The 18,824-nt window shown below is 39.9% G+C and overlaps 1 protein-coding gene across 11 annotated transcripts in view; it reads left to right on the forward strand.

Annotated features, from left to right (window-relative positions):
• The window catches only part of SIPA1L1 (signal induced proliferation associated 1 like 1), a 521,546-nt gene that overhangs the window by 319,588 nt on the left and 183,134 nt on the right, over positions 1–18,824 (forward strand). For all 11 annotated transcript variants that reach the window (XM_070797798.1, XM_070797796.1, XM_070797794.1 and 8 more), the window contains one exon: positions 3,184–3,245. The gene's annotated coding sequence lies outside the window, so the exon portion shown is untranslated. The remainder of the gene's footprint in view (positions 1–3,183; positions 3,246–18,824) is intronic.

An 18,824-nucleotide genomic window follows, 5' to 3' on the forward strand; every position in this document is an offset into this window, starting at 1 on the left:
CAGATTATGTTAAAATGTAGGGGCTTATTTCCATCAGTATCTTGATCCACCATCTGTTACTTTCCTCTCTCCCTCTGTTTTGCATTCTCTTCCTGCCACTCCTGTGTTCTATTTAATCATAGTTCATTCTCCAGAGTTCTGCCTGGGACGGACTCAAAACAGAGGTTGAGATGTAATGTAGTTAAAGAAAAAAAAAGAAAGATAAAGGGGCATGCTCAGTTGTGTCCAACTCTTTGCGACCCCATGGACTGTAGTCCACCAGGCTCCTCTATCCATGGAATTTTCCAGGCAAGAGTACTGGAGTGGGTTGCCATTTTGTACTCCAGGGTATCAAATCTTCCTGACTCAGGGATCAAACTTGCGTCTCTTGTGTCTCCTGCATTGGCAGACAGATTCTTTACCACTGAGCCAGACAGCACACTAAACAAAGGGGTACTGCTTCAGGGCTGTACTCCATGAGAGTGCAAGGTTAACTACTGCACCCAGAGAGTTTGATGTCCTGGGCAAGTGAGCTATGAGAAAGCATTCACTTTACTGACCTAGATGCTTTATAAAGAAAATTAAAATATTTCACTTTTAATTCAGGTATAACACATATAAAGACAAATGCATTACAAATGAGCACTTTGATGAGTTTTCCTAATTGAGTATAATTGGAAAACTACCATTCAAACCAGAGAATCCAGTATTATTAGACTGCCAGAATTCCCCCTTACTCCTCCTCCGCCAGGCTTACTGCCCCCTCCAAAAGGTAACTACTATTCTGATTTACATAGTTTTACCTACTTTTGAACTTGAGTCATGTTGTATACTCCCTCATATATCTGGCTTCTTTGTCTTAATATTATGTTTGTGAGATTCATCTGTGTTATTGCATTAGATATGGTTCATTTATGTTCATTACTGTATGGCATGCAAACTGTCTGTTTTTATAAATAGTTTTATTGAACACAGCCACACCCTTTCATTTACATGCTATCTTTGGCTACTTTTCTACTCCATAGGCAGAATTGAGTGGTTGTAAGAGGAAACAGAGACCATATGGCCTGCAAACCCTCAAATATTTACTGTCTGATCCTTTGCAGGGAAAAATTGACTGATCCCTGCTGTATAGTATACATTATATGAATGTTCCACAAGTTGCTACCGAGTTTTGGCAGTACAAGTAAGGCTTCATTGAAAATATTTTTTTTAGGACATATATATGTGCATTCTTAGCAAATATTTCCCTAGAAGTGAAATTGCTGGGCCACAGTTTATATTCTGCTTTATTAGATATTGCTAAACAGTTTTCCAGTTCACACAAGTAGTTTTTGAGAGTTGAACTGCTCTACAGCCTAAGACTTGGTGTTGTCTGACATTTACATACTAGCCATTTGGATCAATATGTAATTTTATCTCATTGTGGTTTTAATTTGTATTTTTATGGTAGTGAATGGTGTCGAACACCTTTTCATATGCTTTTTGGCCATTTTTTATATCCTTTTTAGATAATCTATTTTTTTCTTGGGCTTCCCGGGTGGCACTAGTGGTAAAGAACCCGCTTGCCAGTGCAGGAAACATAAGAGATGTGGGTTCAGTCCCCAGGTCAGGAAGATCCCCTGGAGGAGGGCATGACATTCCACTCTAGTATTCTTGCCTGGAGAATCCCATGGACAAAGGAGCCTGGCAGGCCATCTGTGGTCCATAGGGTCGCAAAGAGTTGGGACACGACTGAAGCTACTTATTAGCACACACATCTTTTTCTTATTTTCTTGGAGTTTTTATATATTCTAAATGAGTTTTATATGTATTTAATACATATATTCAGCAAATATCTTCCTTTCCGATTCTTATAATAATGCTTTTGCTGTATTTTAATGGGGGGATTGGAATATGTCACCCCAAAATTTGCCTCTGTCTTTAAAATTATTTTGGACTGAAAGAAGTCAAGATACAGCAGATACAGGAAGAGCTTTTTGTCCTCATGTGTCAATGCAGGCCATGAATTTCCATCTGTGAAGGTGCACCCATCTCCCATACCAGGGAGAAGAGAATGATTCTTCTAACTCCAGACACTTGAGTCTATGTAACACATCTTACTAAACAAGTTTTATCCACCATACATTTCCTAGTCACCTTCCCACAATTTCCCATCCTTAGGTATCTAACCCCCCTTTTTCCTTTGTGTAGTCACTTCACTATTTATTACCCTTCGTTAAAATGGTATATTCTGCCTCTTTAGGTTTTCATTTTCTGTGGCATCCCCATTCACATAAACACATTAACATCAAATGACTCTTAAGAGTCTTCTCAAGCATCACGATTCAGAAACATCAGTTCTGTGATCCATGAAGGGATTCTTCTACAAACCATAACTAATGCCAGCAACATGGCAGAATCTTATATTAACTGAGGAAAGTGAAATTAGGCATGGTATTGTAGATAGATGAGAGTGGCTATCCTCAGCCTTGTCAAGGCACATCTTCCCCAGGAAAAACCACAGCATCATTAGAGTTTTATGTTTTTAAAGCCCTTCTGAATTGAATGTGACTTGCTATATTGTTACTTGTCCTGAGGTCTGGATAGGGACAGATTTCTTACCTTTACTTTTCAATATTAAAAGACATTCCAGGGTCTTAAAGTCCCAGTTCTGTGGCTGTGTTTCTTTAGCATTTCAAGGTATCTGAATATTCAAAGATTTTCCTACGATGCAGTGTCAGATATCTGAATGGATATGTGCATTTACCATTCCCCCACCCCAAGACCACTTTCTTAGATCCCTGAGTGTAGAAATTTAGAAATTGAAGCTGGTTTATCTAGCTTTAAGTTACATTGGACTCAGTAGATTGGATGTGTGTTGTAGGAGTTAGACAACATGATTTTTGAGGTTCGTTTAATAGTTGCTTTTGTTTCAGTGTTACAAGGAGCAGTCCAGGGCAGTGTTAATTTGTTTAAAATGCATTTGTTTGTTGGTGTTCAGATCTACAAAAGATGCAGGTAGTTTTAACTTGAAGATACCTAGAGGAATTCTAATACCACAGATGTTTTTTCTAATCTCTAAGTTCAGCTATTTACTTTTAAAAGGCTGGTTTACTTCTTCCAGAAAAAAAAAAAAAAAAAGACTTTTGTCAAAGTTATACAACTATTTTTAATGAAATTTCTTGTGTACTTAACTATTTTTTCTTTTCTTTTTTTTTTTAGGTTATATATTGTTAATGTGGATGCTATTGTCCAAATTTCTGTAGCTATGGCACAAGAATATAGTAAGTATTGTACCATACTTCCTATGACCCACATGCTTTGACTTTCTGTCTTTTAAGTTTCTCATTGGAGCAGTGGGAGTATTGAAAGATGTTTTTAAAAACTTTACCTTTTCATTTGGTCATCTGATTTTTATGTTTCTAGCTTTTATATATAACAAATATACAAATGCATCATGATTATGGTAAGTTAATCTGCTAAACACAGAATGATTGGCTAATACTAGCAATCAGAGTTGAATCCATATTATGCATCCCATCTACCACCCATATTTGGGGTTGAGGAACTGACCAGCTCCAGGGTGGGCCCTGATTAGGAGCAAGCCCATCCCTGCTATGCCCGTGCATGAGTCACTCCTTGGGGAGGAGGCATCAGCCAGTGCTGATGCCCAGTGGCATTAACTGGGCAGAGGCCTGGCTTCAGCAATGGTCCTGTAATCTGGCTCTAGCCAAGGAGACTCCAAAGTAAGTTTGGCAAGCGCTTCTGGCAGAAGTCTTCTCATACTTAAAACACAGCTACCGGAAGTGCCTGCCTCTTTCTGTCTTCTTCTGGATGTTGTTATGTGCTGGTGTGAGGTCTGGTGTGGCTCCAGGCTGAGCAAGAAGTCACAAAGGGTGGAAGACAGAGAAAGCAGCCCTGAAGCCTGTTTCTCCTCCAGGAGTCCAAGCATTTGAGCCAGCAACATTTCCTTCTTGTTTAAGCCAGTTTGAGTTGGGAGCCAAAACATCCTAAGTGATTCACTTCGTCTCCATTTTATTTTTAGTAGTCCATTAGTTTCTCCTTGGGAAACGTGGGAGTAATTGCAAAGGGAGGCAAAATAATGCCGTCAAACTCGACTGGCAGGGCATGCTGGTGTGGACGGGCACCCTCTTCACTCTGAACAGTTCACAGGTAGTGGTTTTGTATTCAAAGACATGAGAATGAAATACACTGCTTTCAGATTTTCTCTTTTCTTTCCCTGGAGGTTTTCGCTTTTAGTCAAACCGTTTGGGCTGGGAGCACTGTAAAGGGTCATGGACTACGGGTCAGAAAACCATCCCTTTGTACAGGTGTATGTTTGACAGTGTGGTGCTGCCCCCAGTGTTTTCTTAGAATAGTCTGTATTCAGATTTCTAATTGTTTGCTTTTGTTCTTCAAAAATTACTGTGAATCTCAAATATAAGAACTCTTTAAAGGTTGGCATAACAGATACTTATATATATCCTCCCCCAACACTCTAGGGAAATTGAATGTTTACCAATGCCATGGAACAGTTAAAACCGTGTGATCATCCTCTCTCAAAGCAGTGCCCTTTCTCCACCTCCGAAGAACGCCTTTCCTGGTTTACATCTTTATTCTTCCCTTGCGTTTGTTTGTGCTTTAACTACATATAGATAGGGTGATTTTTGTGTGCTTTTTCACTTCAGGTATATGTAAATACTGTGTGTTTTGTTGTTGAAAATCACAAAGAAGTTGAGAAGAAATTCAGGATCACGGAAAGAAGCTATAAATGCATTCTTAGACACTTGTGCAAAGATCTGTTACAAAGCATCTTGGTGACCCATAATGAAATGTGTAAAATTGTTATTTAATTATTTGGCCCCACCATGTGGCATGTGGGGTCTTAATCTCCTGGCCAGGGTTTGAACCCATGCCCCTGCAGTGGGAGCACGGAGCCCTCACCTCTGGACCTCCTGGGGGATGCCCCAGAATGTGTTTGGTTTTAAATGGCTGATGAGTTTAATCAACATGCTTATCTTCTGGAGTCTCATGCTTGTTCTGCTGTTGAGTTCTCTGTCTACACCCGTGCCTGCACTCCTTTAAAGGGTTGGCAAGTGCAGGCCCTACTGAGTCATCAGTGAGCTTTTCAGAGTGTGTAGGTTACATTTTCACTTAAATTCCTGCATTCATCCTGTGGTCAGAATGCATGCTTTTGGTAAGTTTTTGCGTTCTTCTGCACTCTGACAATTAGCCATCTTCCTGACAAAATTGACTTCTCTGCTTTCTAAATTTGTCAGCTTGTCAGTTTTCACCTTGTACTGGTGGCAGCAGTTAACAGAGGAGGTGTCCACTCCTAAGAACGGCTTATGAAGCAAGGTGCTTTGAATCATGTTATCACATTATTCCCATTGTGCCCCAGCATGAGTCTTGGTGGGCTTCCCAGGCAGTTCAAGTTGTAAAGAATCTGCCTGCCAATGCAGGAGACGCAAGAGGCCTGGTGAGTTCATACTGTGTCAGAGAGATCCCCTGGAGGAGGGCATGGTGACCCACTCCAGTATTCTTGCCTGGAGAATCCCATGGACAGAGGAGCCTGGTGAGCTATAGTCCATGGGGTCGCAAAGAGTTGGACGTGACTGAAGCGACTTAATAACACACATGCATGCATGAGTCTTGGAGATGATTTCATAGCATCCTTGTCTGAAACATTTCTCAAGTCATTTAACTTTTGCATTCAAAAAACCCATTCTTCACCCTTGGTTCCTGTTTGGGATATTGCTTCCACAGGACTGAATAGCCATTGCCCCTCAGAGGTCATTAATCCTTTCAACTTGGTAGCATAGTTACTGATAAAATGTCAGAGAAAGATTTAGGACAATCAGAAGAGGATTTCCATTTTCTTTTCCTGAACAAAAAAGTAAACTGAAAAGGTTTTCCCCCTTAATTCATATAGATTGTATTTTCACTACAGAAAGGGAAATAAAGACCTCTTTTGTAGAAATCCAATTTTATGTTTTTGTGCTTTGTGTGTGTATTTTTTTGTTGTTAAAAAATGGATCCTTATTTTAATTTTATTTAAATATAACTGTCTTTAGCTTGTTTCCTTATTTGTGGGCCTAGAATCCTGAATTAAAATGTTGCCAATGCTAGAAAATTATAGCCTTCAAATGGAAACAATCAGTGAGGCCCCTAGGAAAAGAGCTAGTAAATCTCTTCCATTGAGAGATGACCAGCCTTCAAATGGAATGCCATTTGAATAGCAGGCCAGATACAGACAGGAAATGCAAGATATTTAAGCTACAGTCCCACAATGCATTTTATATCCGTTTTTTTTGTTTAAAAAACTTGTTTCTTAAGGGAAAAAAAACCTGTTACTGACATCATCAGTTCAGTGAACTGATGTTTTTGTTTCTTGTAGAAGGATGTCTTCGTATTTATTTCTTATGTAAAGGAATTTGTAGATTGGCTTGTTTTTATGCCTCAAAATGAAATGGTGCCTTTGTGGGGGATGCTCCACTGGGCTGAGGGAACTTCTAGACAGTGACTCAGATCTGTAATTAGGTCTCGCTTTCCGTGCCCTTGTTGACTTAAAAGCTCTGACCATAGACCATTTAGTCTGGGGAAGCCATACGTGAATCATCTAAATTGGCACAAATTATCCAGAATGCTACTAAATGTTTTCTACTCTTTATTGTGATTGAGGGGACTAGAAAGGGAGACTTCTTTGAATTTGAAGGTATTCTCAAGGGTATGTATACACATTTGTGAAAGCACATCTCATCCTTAGGGTGAAAAGCAATAGAATATTTGACAGTTGTAGGCAGTTCTCATTTTGCGAGTCTGTTTTAGAACATTCCTTCAGGCTTTGTAGCCTTTCCTTTGGGAAGAAGATAGCAACAGTTGCCTGTTTCCCAGCTCCAGTTTGTTCTCCTTCCAGGGTCTTTCAGGAAGGGAGATCCAGTGGCCGTCTTGCTGCCAGTGGTCTCAGCTTAACTCCCACAGCACGGTTGACATAGTTTAGTTTATATTATGTTTGTATTTAGTTTATGTTATGTTTGTTTTGCATCTTTTAACTTGAACCCTCTCATCAATATCTTTCATATATATTTAGGATGGAATTTGATAATCCTTTTCTTCTCTTTCTTAAAAGGATGAATCAGCAGACTTACTTAGACCTGCGTCAGTTACCTGGCAGTGAAGTGGGTGAAAGTCGTTTTTTTGTCTTCACTGAATAAGTTCACTTTGTTTCAGCTTATTTTAGTGAAAAACATTAAAATAATCAAATTAATTCTACAGTGGAGGATATTTAAATGTAAGTCATTTAGGAATAAAGATACAATGAGGGCTTTTCTTAGATAGAAAGTAAGCCTTTTAATTAGTTTTTTCTCTCTCTATGGGTTTTCTCTGATGGTGTGTTAAGGATCTTGTCCAGCACTTATTACCTGATTGTTTCTGCCCTGAAGAGAAAAAACAAGCACATTTAGCCAGTCAGTAGCTAAAAGACCAGATTTTCAACTTGTAATGTGAGTTGACTTTTTAATACGTAGATAAATCTTTGTTTTCATGTTGAGATATCTGAGATCGGGCCTTTCAGAGGAATGTGTCTTTTGACATGAAGTAGAAGAAAGCCATGGCTCGTTGCCTAACTGTGTTTTGCAGGCCTTAGTGCTGTTCTGCGTCTGTGGGGTCACGTGAGTTGGGCTGTCTTTGTTGGTCTAGGGCATCGCTGTTTGTTATATACTGTCATAGTCATTTTGGAAAGTCAGGTGTTCAAATTACAAAATTATGGTTAGCAGATCGGCTGAGTTAAGTTGGAAGATTTTAAAGTGAGTTTCTAAGAAACTGGTTGGTAAAGTATTCCTAATTACATGGTTCCCTCAGCTCTTTCCCATGATATAAATCACAAAGGACCTTCATATTAGCAGTTTAGGCTGTGTTTATAAAGGATGCCTGTTCACTAAAAACTGCAATCCTGTTTGTCATAAGGACTTGTTTAGTACCCAATTAACCTTTCACTTAATCTCTCTTTAGAATTAGGAGCCAAGAGACCACGCTTCAGTACCAAATACAAACACCCAACCTTATGGCCTTTAGTTTGCACAGTGTGGAAGTAACTGGGTCATGAGCTAACACCTAAATAGAGGCGTGTGAAAGGTTTACCTCCAGTGGGACTTCAGCATGACCTTATGGCTTCTAGGTTACACTGTGTGAGTTATTTCTTCTGTGGCATTCAGTATCTCTCGTCAACAGGTGCATGACAGGCCAGGTCAAGAATTCAAGAGTTCTTAATGAATGGGGACATATCTGGAGTTTTATGCTTGATGATATCTTGTCCCCACAGTAGCAGATGCCTTCTAACTTTTTGGAAATGAAATCTCAATCTTATAATGAATACTAATCCCTGGCAAAAACTTTGCACCGTCTTTTTTTTTTTCTCTCTCTCTTTTCAAATTAGTTAAACAGAATTAGTCTGATCTGTAGGGTTAGATGCCCTCTGTGTATTCTGCAAACTCTGCTAAACAATGTATGAAGATATATATCGCCTTCCTCTTGAGCCTCCCTCCCACTTGGTAATCCTATTTTATTACTGCATAGTGGCTTCATTTTAAAGATAGAGACATCAATGGATATCCATCCACTCTGCAAGTGTATAGAGCTTGTTGGTTATAAAAATTCAAGCCAAGGCCCAGCATTCATCGTAGCTAAAATTCTGTTCTTTCATGATATTCTGCTAATCATTTTGGAGTCATGTTCATTTCGTTGTATTTGTTTGAAAGTGAAAGTTGCTCAGCCATATCTGACTTTGTGCGACCCCATGGACTATACAGTCCATGGAATTCTCCAGTCCAGAATACTGGAGTGGGTGGCCTTTCCCTTCTCCAGGGGACCTTCCCAAAGGGATCAAACCCAGGTCTCCCGTGTTGCAGACGGATTCTTTACCAGCTGAGCCACAAGGGAAGCCCAAGAATACTGGAGTGGGTAGCCTATCCCTTCTTCAGCGTATTTTCCTGACCTAGTAACCAAACTGGGGTCTACTGCATTGCAGACGGATTCTTTACCGTCTGAGCTTTTGTTTGAAGCATCGAGAAAATCTGGGCAGAGGATGAGATGGTTAGATAGCATCACCAATTCAATAGACGTGAATTTGAGCAAAATCTTCACTAATAGCTTAGTCAGTAAAGAGTCTGCTTACAATGTAGGAGACCTGGGTTTGATTCCTGGGTTGGGAGGATCCCCTGGAGAAGGAAATGGCAACGCACTCCAGTATTCTTGCCTGGAGAATCCAATGGACAGAGGAGTGTGGCAGGCTACCGTCCATGGGGTTGCAAGAGTCGGACAGGACTTAGTGACTAAACTACCACCACTGGGGGATAGTGAAGGACAGGAGAGCCTGGTGTGCTACAGTTCATGGGATCGCCCAAAGTCAGACATAACTGAGCAATGCAACAGCAGCAACTCCAGCAAATTAAAAAAATAACTTTTCCAAAAATAATATGTACCTACAAAAATGCAGGAAGTATATCTGAACATAAAATGAAAATGACCATCTGTAATGTTGCTGTCGAGAAGTAGTTGTGATCAGCATGCACTAATAACGTGCTCTCATAGAACCCAGGGCACACCATTACGGGGGGGAGGGGGTGACCCATACCAGTGGTTAATGAAGGACTGACGTGGATGGTGGCACCCAGAAATTCTTAAATACCTGTAATAGTATGTGTTAAACATAATATCACCTACACTGCAAGTATTTATATGAACAAGTTGTTGACATTTCATTGTAGAATAAAGAGGGAGTCTCTTTAAAGACAAGCTGGGCTCTGGCCTATCCTGGTTAACTTTTGTTTTTAATGCTTTTAGGGAGAGAGTTTTGGTGTCGGGTGTATTTCTCTATGTAGGCCTGTGACTTGTTTTTGTTTGATTTGTTTAAGTGAAGGAGCCTTGAAAGTAAGCTTATTATATGGAACAGTAGGAGAACACTGTGTTTTTAAAGGAAATGTCTGTTCCCTGATAGGAAAGGCAAGAGACTAGGCTGCATATGGTAATTCTCCAAGGGTAATTGAGTTCAGGGTCCCTCCTGGACTTGTTTTTAATACGCTGTATCTCTCCTCTGCCACATTCTGTTCCATGTACCCCTTCTCTTTGCTTCCTCCCCCATCCTGTAAGGTAAACAATGCAGCATTGCAGAACCCTGCGCTGACTCACATCTCCAGTATCCCACTTCATGCTTTGGTTTACAGTAAGCCCGGGTGTTGTCTGGTTTTCAAATCACCACACCACAAGGAAACAACAGACATCGCCCTGGATCTGAAAGTATTTGCCCTTTGTGATGTTTTGATCATTTCTGAGGATTTGTTTGCTGGCCTCTTTCTCTGAGGCTCAAAATAACTTGGTATGTATGCCACAGCCCTCTTAGCTTCCAGAGGGCTTCTTTTAAGTGCCTGTCCTTAACAGAAGCATTCTCTCTGAGCAGTGATGCACTTCAACCAGTTGGCCAGTAATGAGCCCCAGAGTTTCTTGTCCTGAAGCCTTAGTGGTGTAAACAGAGCAAATGATGAGAGCTTTGTCCTTTGTCCTCTCTTCCAAGTACAGGGTGTAAAAGTTGTTTTAGAGGAAGTTTGCGTTTTGTGGTGTCAGTTGGTTTTGGTCCTGTGTCCCTTTAGATTTTAGCCTGGAATTCTTTGGGAAGCTCCACCCCTGGAAGAAAAGGAGGATTTTTAAAAGAATTGTGTCAGCAGCTGTCAATGTTGGTAAGAACACAGCACTGTCTTTGCAGATTTTTTAGTTATACAGCAACAGCTTGTGGCATTTTACTTTTGCAATGGCAGTCACTTGCACTGAGAGGCTGATTTGAATTGTATTAGTCAAATAGCTTCATTTTAAATTATTTTATAACTTTGTATTGTTGTAAAACACTCAAACTTTGATTCCCTGATGTTATAGGTGTGTTTTTAGTTTGACATCAGATTAAGATCTTTGCGTTTAAATGGTTGAAGAAAGCAAATTTTAATTTGTTTTCAAAATATTTTTATTAATAAATAGTAATCGTATCTTTTCTACCAGTTTTACTTATGGGTAGCTTCATATGACATTTCGATTTTGCATGATTGTTTTTAATGTTCTGAACTGTTGTCTTTTTATTCACAGTCTTAGGGTTGTATATGTCATTTGATTTTCTTGCATAACGCTCATTAGATGTATTTCAAATTTGTTTATTTTCAAGTCCAATGCTAAAGCTATAAATAACCCTCCTTATTTTTAATTTGCACTTTGACTCTTAACAAGTTATAACACAATCTCTCTATGAGTGGGTTCCTGATTCTGTTAAATTTACTCCTCCTTCACAAAGATAGCTTGATAGGTATTTGTTTATTTCACATAAGATTTCAATGTAATCTCTTTTTGAAAAGGATTTGGATTAAGTCATTTATTATTGGTTTCCCAATCCTCATTTTCATTCCTTCAAAATGGGTTATCTTTTTACTTCTCCTTCCACATTTCCTTCCTCTTTTTTTGATATGAAAGATATGAGGTGGACCATAAGAAGAGATTTTGACTTTGTTCTAAGTGAAAGATGGGAATGAAGTCAAGTTCAGGTAGAGAATGAAAGGTCAGCCTTATGTGGGAAGAAAATTAGAAAAGAATTCAGGTGAGAAATTTGTCGTCTTAAAACTTAACCCATCACAGGAATTGGTACTGGCACCCCACTCCAGTACTCTTGCCTGGAAAATCCCATGGACGGAGGGGCCTGGTAGGCTGCAGTCCATAGGGTTGCTAGGAGTTGGACACGACTGAGTGACTTCACTTTATTTTTTCACTTCCGTGCATTGGAGAAGGAAATGGCAACCCACTCCAGTGTTCTTGCCTGGAGAATCCCAGGGACGGGGAGCCTGGTGGGCTGCCGTCTATGGGGTCGCACAGAGTCGGACACGACTGAAGCGACTTAGCAGCATTATTTCTTTATCTGCGTCTTTGTTGACCCAGATCATACCAGGTCACTTCCATCTTCTGAGCTAGGTCTTTGTTTTTTCTTAGTAGATGGTCAGTTAACAGAAAGTCTGACTGACTTGCTGACTTGTTAACTGCAAGAAAAAAATAGGCTCATTCTCTTCTTAAAACCGCCATTCTAATTTCCTACTGGTGAATTCCTCCTTCATGGATTCTGTGAGGAAGTTGAATACCACCCCCTTTTTTTTTAGTTGAATCTTCTTCCCTAATATTATGTAGTAGATCCCTTTTTTCCTAGAGAAGTGTGAGATGTTATTTTGTCTTCAGTTTTCAAAGTAAAAGGCTCCCCTGTTGCCTCGTTTCCAGAGAGGTGGTTTCCAACCATTCCTACTTGAGTTTTTGTGGAACATTGGTCTTCCGTAAATTGGTCGGATTAAAATTGTGTCCTGACATTTTGTTGCATTCTTTGAGATTCTTGGAGTGCCCAGGTGGTCTATGAAACCACAGTTGGGAGTGACCGCGTGGGCGTCCATCCTTTCATCCCTTACATCTGGCAGAGTGGGATCTGGGCTTCAGTGTTTCTCTCCTGCTTCCTCTGGTTTGCCACTTCAGATCTTTTTGGCTTCATTACTAGGTCTCTAAATTTCATTGTCAAGTCCACTTTCTTCCAAATGTTACAAAACAGAACCAGAGCCATGATGCATTTTGGTTTGTGTCTGTTTTTGGCATTTCTGGATACAGAAAGGGCACAGTAGGCTCCTTCTTAACACGTTTCGATGCTTGAAGAACAATAAAACATAAAAGAATAAAAAGTCTAGTTTCTTTATGTTGATATATGGCAAAAACTAACACTGTTGTAAAGCAGTTATCCTCCAGTTAAAAATAAATAACAAAAAAATAATAACACCAAACTGTAATATCTATTTTGGGTGGAAAACTGTTAAAAATAAGCGTATATTTCTTAAAAAAAAAAAAAAAAAAAAAAAAGTCTAGTTTCTTGTTAGGTAGTTACTGTCCTTTCCAGACTCCTCCTTTTTTGGTTGTGTTTATTGCATGTAGCCCACCACTAACTGCAGTCATGGGATGTTGCTTTCACATATGATCTGCAGGTTAGTTTCAGATGGTTTCTTAGTGACTGTTGTTTAGCGCAGAAGAAGATGCACTTATTTCAGTTTTGTGCATTTCTCCCTCCAAGTGCACAGGGCCACGTGTTCTTTGGTGCCAGGATGCTTCCTTACAGTTCTGAGAGGACTTGGCCTGTTTTCCCAAATGAGATAATGGACACAAAAATGCTCTCTAGTAAGCTACAAAATGTCATAAAGAGGATACTGTTGTTACCATTATTCTCTGCTTGAGTGGCCAACTATAAATACTCTCTGTTCGTTTCATGACCTCCATCTGAGATCTGGTTGCGTCTGACATTGCTGTTTCCAGGGAACAGCTATTTCTTGATTAGGCCGACTTTTTCCTTCTTAGACCTTTTGCAGAAGAAAAAGCTCCACACATTGAACAAATGTAGCATAACAAATATTACATTCAAGCAAGTGGTTAGTATTTCATAATATTTACAAAGAAAGGAGTCCCTGCCCTTTATATACAGAAAAAGTTTCTCTTGGCAATGACCCTGAAGTTCCTGGCCCCATGAAAAATAACTGGTTCTAGGAGTCACAATTTCTGGGTGCCCGTCTCACTTCTTACTCAGCAAGAGGACGGTTTCTCTGACAGATGGACTTGTAGATTTTGTTGAGCTTTCATACAGAATACAGCGTGTGTGTGATTTAACTCCTTGCCCTTGAGCTTTTCAATTTATGCACATTGATGTTCTTGTGGAGAGGGGTGTGACTTGGACCACAGAGAGAGAACTTAAAAGGAGAATAAAGATTGGGGGGGCGGGACGGCGCGGCATTTTCTTCCTCTGCCTCCCATCGTAGCTGGAAGGTGGAAGTGTTGTGGTGAGATGCTTCTTCTGCCGCAGATACCATCTGAGCGGGTGTCTTATTTGTGGGGCAATGCCAGCTCGCATGTTGAAGCTGGCCTAAAAGCTGCTTCTTCATTGGCAGCAGCTTCTCATCAGAAATGCTTTCCTGCATTTCACGGTAAACCACTGCTGACACTGATGGGGAATTCTGAAAAGACCGTGTCGTGGGGATTTGACATTCCTTGAAGCTGGTCAATAGTTTACCTCAACAGGCCTTTTGGAATTGTTTCAAAACACTAATCACACGCTGACAGCAGCTTGCCCTGTTGAGGGGAAGAGTTGGGCTGATTATTGTACGTATTCTGAGACTGCTTGATTAGAAGGGCATTTCTTAGCTTACCCTGTCTGTTCTTTCCTTTCCACTGTAAATAGAACTTAAATTCCATGAAAGACTGTATTGTAAGTCCTAGTTTCTGGACTTATGAAAATTCTGAAATTTGCTTTTCAGAATTTTGGATTTTGTAAAGTACAGTGTTAGCTAGGGCAGACCAGAAAAGTTGTGTCAGTTACCTTAGAAGTGATGTCTTTGTTGAATAAGGAAAAGAAGGATACAGTAGCAGTGGAAACACTTGATTAAGTCCAAGGAAAACATTTTAGCTCTTCTTAGAATACCATTCTCTGCCTTCAAAGGAGAGATATTTAAACTTGCCAGTTACTTAGGCATTTAAAAAGATTCAGTTCTCTCTTGAATTTGTTACAGTATTGCTTCTGTTTTATGTTTTTGTCCATGAAGCACGTGGGATCTCAGCTCCCCGACCAGGAATCGAACACACAACCCCTAGCTTTGGAAGATGAAATCTTGACCTCTGGGCTGCCAGGGAAGTCCCTGCATAGGCATTTTAAGTTGTTTGAAATTACGGTAAAGTCATGTAGTGTTCAAAAAAGGGGACTGAAATCAGCAGAGCATAGAAAGTCCAAGTTGTCGCTTCCACAGAAACCAGACCTTGTTCGTGTTATATGGACTATAATTTCTTATCTCCATCTCTAGCAAGAATAATTCATACTCCACATGAGATAAATTATCGCCTTCATTGGGCCATTTGTTAAAAGTTCCACCTACTGGTGAGTAAATTAACCTAGAGAGCATGTTCTGTATTTAGAATGTTTGACTAATGTAAGGAATCCAGTGTTTATTAGTCTATGACATACATTTTAAGGATAAGTAAATAAAGACCCAAATGCATAGTTATTTGTTAAAAATAACAAAATAAGTCATTTGAAGAGCAGGAAACAGATGGGCTCTCGTATCCTTCTTTCTAGAAAAGCTAATCCATGTTGACACAAGGCATACATCATTCACAAGAGAGATTCTAGTCTTTTGCCAGATATTCTTTCTTTATTTGAGGCATGTATGATACCAATCACAACAGTTGTCAACTCAGGTCTCTCCATTCAGTACATTTTCCATAAGGTAGCACAAAGGAATTAAGGTTCATTTCTTGAATTAGGAACCTTAAGGTTAAGGGAGAGGAAGGTGGCAGGCCCATGGATCCACTGTGCTGGAGGATAAACCTACTTCCCAGCACCCAACGCCTTCCTTTGCTCTGTCCTCCATGCTTAATGAGCTCCTATGCCTTCCCACAGTTGAACTCTTCACCCTGTCTGTCTTGTGGACCCCTCGCCTTCTCCAGATGTGAATCCTCTAGTCCTGGCATTCCCGTCTTCCCCCTGCCCATCTCTTCATGCATGTTCTTTGCCTGTAAATATTCTTCAACTCTCTTTCTCCAGCACAAATGTTCCCACCCCCTCTCAGATCTCTCGTTGTCTCTTTCTTGTTTCCAGTGCAGGAAAAACAAGAAGTGGGGCAAGGGGAAGAACTAGTCCATCAGTGTAAATCCCTTAATTCTTCTAGTGTTTTGGGAGTTGTTTGAGGGACGCCAATTTATAATACACCTGCATTAATACACATACAGTAAAATGTATAGATCTTAAGTGGCCTAAGATTTGGGTTGTTTCTAGTTATTATTGGCTGTTGTGAATAAGGCTGCTAGAAACATTTTTATAAAGTCATCTTGTAGACATCTTATTTTCATACCTCTTGGGTAAATACCTAGGAATAGAATTGTTGGATCATAGACTAGATGTTTGACAATATAAGAAGCTGCTGAATGTTTTTCCAAAGTGGTTGTGCCATTTTATGCTTGAGCGAGTAATAATTTGTGAGCCTTCCAGTTGTCACATTCTTACTAGTGTTTAATAGTTAGCTTTTTGTGTGTGTGTTGGAAGGTGGAGATATTGACTAATATTCTCTGAACTGAGATGGAACTTTGAAACTCTAAAACAAAACAGGCAGCTCCAAAAAGTGCAATTAGGAAGTTTCTTATCAATTACTGGGGGCTTCCCTGGTGGTTCAGATAGTGAAGAGTCTCCCTGCAGTGCGGGAGACCTGGATTCAATCCCTGGGTTGGGAAGATCCCCTGAAGAAGGAAATGGCAACCCATTCCAGTATTCTTGCCTGGAAAGTCCCATGAATGGAGGAGCCTGGCAGGCTACAGTCCATGGGGTCGCAAAGGTCGGACACGACTGAGTGACTTCATTTTGTCGGTAACTTACATACCTAGAGAGAAGCAAGTCCACACCTCTAGGAACCAAGGTGGTTCTGTGTGAGCAGCAGGCATTCTTCCAGTTTTCATATCAAAGGCAAAGATAGAGCAGTAGGGTACCTGCCTGGCTTGGGTGCCTTCACTGGGAAGACTAAAGCTACATCACCCAGAAACAAGAGGGCAGGTGGGACTGCAGACATAGGAGGCAGCTGGCAAAATGGAGTCAGTGTGGTTCAGCCACACAATTGTTGGGGTTTTGTTGTTGTTGTTGTTGTTGTTGTTGTTGTTGTTTTGCTCTGTTTTGTTTAATTTTTGCTAATTCTGGTAGGATGAGTCCTCCTGTAATGCGGGAGACCTGGGTTTGATCCCTGAGTTGGAAGGATCCCTTGAAGGAGGGCATGGCAACCCACTCTAGTATTTTTGCCTGGAGAATACTGGCAAGCCCAGAGGAGGCTGATGGGCTACAGTCCGTGGGGACGCAGAGTCGCACACGACTAAAGCACAGCACAGTAGGATGAGTATCTCATTGTGATTTTTGTGTTTTCCTAATGATTAATAATTTTTATTTGTGTTTTCCTGATTAGTGATTTTGAATATCTTTTCATATGCTTATTGGCTATTCATCTTTTTTTTTGGCATACTCTCTTGATTGTTTTTCTAAAATATTATTGAATTATTGTTATTGATTTGTGAGGTTTTTAAATATGTATTGCCTATACATATTTAAATAATGTATAAATGTGTGCAGATATATAACATAGACATATATATGTATGTCAGATCCAAAATCACTGCAGATGGTGACTGCAGCCATGAAATTAAAAGATGCTTACTCCTTGGAAGAAAAGTTATGACCAATCTAGATAGCATATTCAAAAGCAGAGACATTACTTTGCCAACAAAAGTCCGTCTAGTCAAGGCTATAGTTTTTCCAGTGGTCATGTATGGATGTGAAAGTTGGACTGTGAAGAAAGCTGAGTGCTGAAGAATTGATGCTTTTGAACTGTGGTGTTGGAGAAGACTCTTGAGAGTCCCTTGGACTGCAAGGAGATCCAACCAGTCCATTCTAAAAGAGATCAGCCCTGGGTGTTCTTTGGGAAGGACTGATGCTAAAACTGAAACTCCAGTACTTTGGCCACCACATGCGAGGAGTTGACTCATTGGAAAAGACTCTGATGCTGGGAAGGATTGGGGGCAGGAGGAGAAGGGGACGACAGAGGATGAGATGGCTGGATGGCATCACCGACTCCATGGACGTGAGTCTGAGTGAACTCCGGGAGTTGGTGATGGACAGGGAGGCCTGGCGTGCTGCAATTCATGGGGGCGCAAAGAGTCTGACACGACTGAGCGACTGAACTGAACTGAAGCATATATTTATATTCTTTTTTGATTTTTAATTGAAGTATAGTACAATATTACATGTTTCAGATGTGTAACATGGTGATTGATAATTTTTAATATTATACTCTTTTTATAGTTATTTCCTGTGCTGTATAGTATATCTTTATAGCTTACTTGTTTTATATATAATAGTTGGTACCTCTTAATCCTCTACTCCTGTCTCACCTCTCTCCCCTTCCATCTTCCCACTGGTATCCACTAGTTTGTTCTCTGTATCTCTGAGTCTGATACTTTTTTGTTATATTCACCAGCTTGTGGTATTTTTTTAGATTTCACGTGAGATACCATATAGTATTTGTCTTCCTCTGGCTTATTTCATTTGGCATAATTCCATACATGATGTTGCAAATGGGAAAATTTCTTTTTTTTTTTTAATGTCTGAATAGTATTCCATAGTGTGTGTGTGTGTATATATGTGTGTGTGTGTATATACATATATAGGTATATATACACCATATCCTTTCTATTCATTCATCTGTCAATAAGACATTAGGGTCGTTTCCATATCTTGGCAATTGTAAATAGTGCTGCTATAAAACTGAGATACATGTATCTTTTTGAATCAGTGTTTTCTCCATACCCCCCCTCCACCTCCCCCCAGTTATATACCCAAGAGTCAACTTGCTGAGTCATATTGTAGTTCTATTTTTAGCTTTTTGCGAAACCTCCATACTGTTTTCCACAGTGGCTGTGCCAATTTACATTCCCACCAACAGTGTATGAGGATTCCTGTGTCTCTGCATCCAGACCAACATTTGTTATTTATATTCTTTTTGATGGTAGCCATCCTGACAGGTATGAGATGAAATCTCATTGTGGTTTTAATTTGTGTTTCTCCAATGATTAATGATATTTAGCATCTTTTCACGTGCCTGTTGGCCATCTACAGTTTCTCTTTGCAAAAATGTCTATTCAAGTCGTCTGCCAATTTTTTAATTGTGTTGTTTGTTTTTTAATATTGAGTTGTATGAGCTATTTATGTATTTTGGATATTACCCTTTATTGGTCATTTG

The sequence above is a fragment of the Bos indicus genome, chromosome 10 (assembly GCF_029378745.1).
Source record: "Bos indicus isolate NIAB-ARS_2022 breed Sahiwal x Tharparkar chromosome 10, NIAB-ARS_B.indTharparkar_mat_pri_1.0, whole genome shotgun sequence".
Taxonomy (NCBI): domain Eukaryota; kingdom Metazoa; phylum Chordata; class Mammalia; order Artiodactyla; family Bovidae; genus Bos; species Bos indicus.